The 3,982-nt window shown below is 43.8% G+C and overlaps 2 non-coding genes across 2 annotated transcripts; both read right to left on the bottom strand.

Annotated features, from left to right (window-relative positions):
* Positions 1-333: 333 nt before the first annotated feature.
* Positions 334-406, bottom strand: trnar-ccu. Its single transcript has one exon. It is a non-coding gene; the product is annotated as a tRNA-Arg (tRNA).
* Positions 407-882: 476 nt separating this feature from the next.
* Positions 883-955, bottom strand: trnar-ccu. The gene has a single exon. It is a non-coding gene; the product is annotated as a tRNA-Arg (tRNA).
* Between the last annotated feature and the right edge of the window lie 3,027 nt (positions 956-3,982).

The raw sequence follows: 3,982 nt of genomic DNA, 5'->3' as shown, positions 1-3,982 counted from the left end.
CTGTATTGAGGCTTCAAACATCAGAGATGTTCGTTAGTGAAGATGATCCTGCTGAACTAAACCTGTCAGGATCAGAAACTGTTGTTTGTAAAAATCCCATTGGCTGTTTGTGGAGGGAAGCAGGGGGGTGATAGCTTAGCTTAGCACAATGACTGGAAACACAGGGAAACAGCTAGCCTGGCTTTGTCCAAAGCTGGCAAATCTAACACAGAAAGCTCACTTGTTGTACTTCAGGTAACTATGCTGTAAAACTGTTAGCAGAGGATGGTTTCGATCCATCGACCTCTGGGTTATGGGCCCAGCACGCTTCCGCTGCGCCACTCTGCTGTAAATCACCCCAGATGGGACTCAAACCCACAATCCCTGGCTTAGGAGGCCAGTGCCTTATCCATTAGGCCACTGGGGCTTCATGTGCTCCAACTGGCAGGCCAAACCACTGGTGGCCATGGACATTAAAACCCAGGTGTTGGAGGAATTCAGTGAAGCCATGGAGAAGAATTTTCAGCTGTCCTCAAAGAGTCGCTGGTCAGGTCAGTGCTTTATGCATTAGGCCACTGGGGATCTGTGGTTATAAGGACCACTTCTGTTGATGTGCAATAAGTCCTCTACAAAGCAATTTTATGATAACCTATTTTATTTCTGTCAAAAGGAGACCACTGAGGTTGTTGGGGCTCCTTCCATTGGTGGTCTTCCAGATGCCCAACTGGTAGGAGGCCTTGGGGTAGACCCAGAGTAGCTTTGAGTACAGTCTGAGATGGTTTGCACGAACCAGTTGTACTTCAGGTAACCATGCTGTAAAACCATTAGCAGAGGATGGTTTCGATCCATCGACCTCTGGGTTATGGGCCCAGCACGCTTCCGCTGCGCCACTCTGCTGTAAATCACCCCAGATGGGACTCGAACCCACAATCCCTGGCTTAGGAGGCCAGTGCCTTATCCATTAGGCCACTGGGGCTTCATGTGCAACCTATCGACCGGTTCTCTCAACATCCAGTGAGTTCCGATACAAAGCTAATGCACTGACAAAAGCTTTCAAGAACACGACAAATGAGAGTCAGTTCAGTTTGAACTGACTTTACAAAAGCAGGATCAGTGACTGTGGCTGGATAAAGCTGCTGATCTATAGATATGAGTTCAATCCTTGTCACTGAAACAATAGAATAAATCAAACATCTTCCTTCACGCTTTGTTGTAGAAACTTCTCATCCTGTGACCCTTGACCTTCACCTGCGGACACTTCACCTATTTCACTAAACTGTCCCTCAACTTCTCCTTCCTCCATCACTGTGTGTGTATGTGTGTGTGTGTGTGTGTGTGTGTGTGTACACAGACTTTCACTGCGGCTGTTTGAACAGTGAAGGCTCTGCTCAGTAGGTCTGCTGTGACCTTTCTCTCTCTCTCTCTCTCTCTCTCTCTCTCACCAGGCACAAGGTTCACATGGTTTTCCTCTGAGCTGAGGGAGACTGACTTCTGACAGGTGGAGCTGGGCTGTGTGTGGAGAGGAGGGTGGGTGTAGGTGGTTATGAGGATGTTACAAAGGTCTGCTCTGTGTTTCTGTAGGTGACTGTTGATCTGATCATGTTGAGCTCTTTGTTGTTAAAGTAGTTCAATCATTTCTACCATTTCTCCCAATAGAAATCAACCCTAAAAAATCACAAAACAACTTACAAGGAGGAAACTAATGTTGTAATACATAAAACCATATTTCATTGTTTTCTTCAATGACATCATCTCAGTGTGTTTTCTTCTTCTGCAGCTGTTTAACGGCACCTCACGGGTGCATCATGTCAGTGGGTGGAGAAACCACTGACTGTGGACTGAATCTGATGATGGAGAGTTTCTGCAGCAGTGAGTCCTGAAACGTTCTGACGTTCTCATGTTGAGCAGCTAATAGATGAATCGTTATAGTTTTCCATTGTGTGTGCAGTGAAGACACCATTATAATTATATATATCACTGTCTGTACTGTACTACACCTACTGTACCTACTGTACCGGTCCACAGTGACACAGATGATGGGAATATTCCCTCACACACAAACCTCTTTCATCCTCTCCCTCCTCCGTCACTTGGCTCGTCTCCATCTTTGTTTTGTCACATTTATCTGTCTCCCTCTCCCCATGCTGCTTCTAAGCTTACTTGTGAATCAGGGCCAGCAGGAGATTTTGGTGTGGGTAGGGGCGAGTGGGGGGTGGTGGGGGGTGGGGGTGGGGGGTTCTTGGCTGCCGTTTCCAGTTGAGGCTTTTAGCTCTTCCCTGGAGAGAAACTGACACCACAGAAGAAGAAGACAGCAGTGAACCTCTGCTGCTGGTGATACACTGACATCTCCTGACCTCATGTTTGTTGTTGTTGTTTGTTCTTGTGTTTACTATGGCAGTGAGGTGTAAATGACCTGCAGGTTATGGTGATATGATGGAGGTGTTTTTGTTTATGTGCAGCATTCCTTCACCTGGATGTGATGATATGGGCCAGGAGAGTGGATGAGGGCTTTTATCTGGAGTAAATGGAGAGCTGAGGCAGACGATGGAGGAGCTGAACAACAGTTCAGTTAGTTACTGATGCTGGAATTAAAGGAGCAGTCCACTGAGTTCAGTTATTTGTGGCCGTGGAAGGAACCGTCTAAAATCTGAGAACATCATTGTCACGTTGAGTCAGAAACACTGAACACAGGTGGAAAAAAGTGTCTTTAATAACAAAAAGAAACACAAAAATCTGAAAATCCAAGAAGTCAGGAGCTCGATGGACAGAAACTTGACAGACGGAAACAGAAACAAACTGAGACAAACTGGATTTCCACAGTAGAACAACTGACAGTCTGACAGAGACTAAATACACACCAGGGACTTCAGACACTTCACCAGGTGAAGAACTCAGGTGAAACACATGAGGGCGTGGCAGACAATCAACCAGGAGGGAAGCAGGACAAAGACAGGACTTAAAAACACAGTGCACGCACAAGGAAGTCTACTACAAAATAAAACAGGAAATGAATCAAAAGTCCAAACATAAAGTGTCCATCAGGTCAAACCATGACAACCATGAGTTCAAAGTTCATGATGATAACTACATTCATTATTATAATACTAACGTTTAGTTCCCACTGCCAACAACAAGGGATGAAAACCAGTCCTGCATCTTCAACAGCCAAATACCCACTCTCATTTGTTTGGTGACGCCGGTGGTTGTTCAGCATTTAGGAAACCATTGCTAAACACTGTGCATTCCTCAATTTCTCTTATTGCAGGACTCACAGCAGAAATACGGTGAAGCTGTGTTTTACTGTCAGCTCCTCTCAAAACTGTTATGATTTCACCCGTTCACTTCAACTCACCTCGCTCTCAAAACTCCAGCCGTGATACGACTGTCAGATAAATAAAACTTCCTACCTCCAAAATAAGAGTTTCAGGACTCAGGAATGACAAGAATTCAGAAATAAAAGCCTGGAGTGTTTTGTTGTCTCCTGGATGTCAGTGAGACTCACTCAGCAGTGAAAGGGTTAACCAACCTTTTTAAAAAAATAAAAACAATTAATATGTCATATAGGGACCTGTGTTTTCTGACAACTGTTTTTACTTCTAACCTGTTTTACTAATAAAGTTGTCACCCTCTTCACCATTGCTCAAACATTCACCAACTCATCTGACGTGAACCCCCGCCCCAGGTAATAACAAATATCACAACATCCTGTAACTGTTAGAAAGATAAGTCTTCTCCATCAGTCACGAGCAGTGAACGGACTCTCTGAACTCAAAACCATCACCACTCTTGATTCTCTGGATTACTGAAATATAATAGACTTTATACAATTTATTCATACAGCAACTTTTCATACAGCCCAAAGTGCTTTGACAAATATAAAAGAGAAAGGAGTTAAAACAGGAATCATTTAAAAACACGGAAAACATTTAAGACAAAAACATTAAAATAAAATAAAATAAATAAATACAAATATAAAAACTCTAAGAGCTAATCTCTCTCTTGT

The sequence above is a fragment of the Seriola dumerili genome, unplaced genomic scaffold, assembly GCF_002260705.1.
Source record: "Seriola dumerili isolate Sdu_G_001 unplaced genomic scaffold, Sdu_1.0 BDQW01000283.1, whole genome shotgun sequence".
In the NCBI taxonomy this organism is placed as follows: domain Eukaryota; kingdom Metazoa; phylum Chordata; class Actinopteri; order Carangiformes; family Carangidae; genus Seriola; species Seriola dumerili.
Note: the sequence above shows the minus strand (reverse complement) of the source record. Positions and strands in the feature narration are given on the sequence as shown.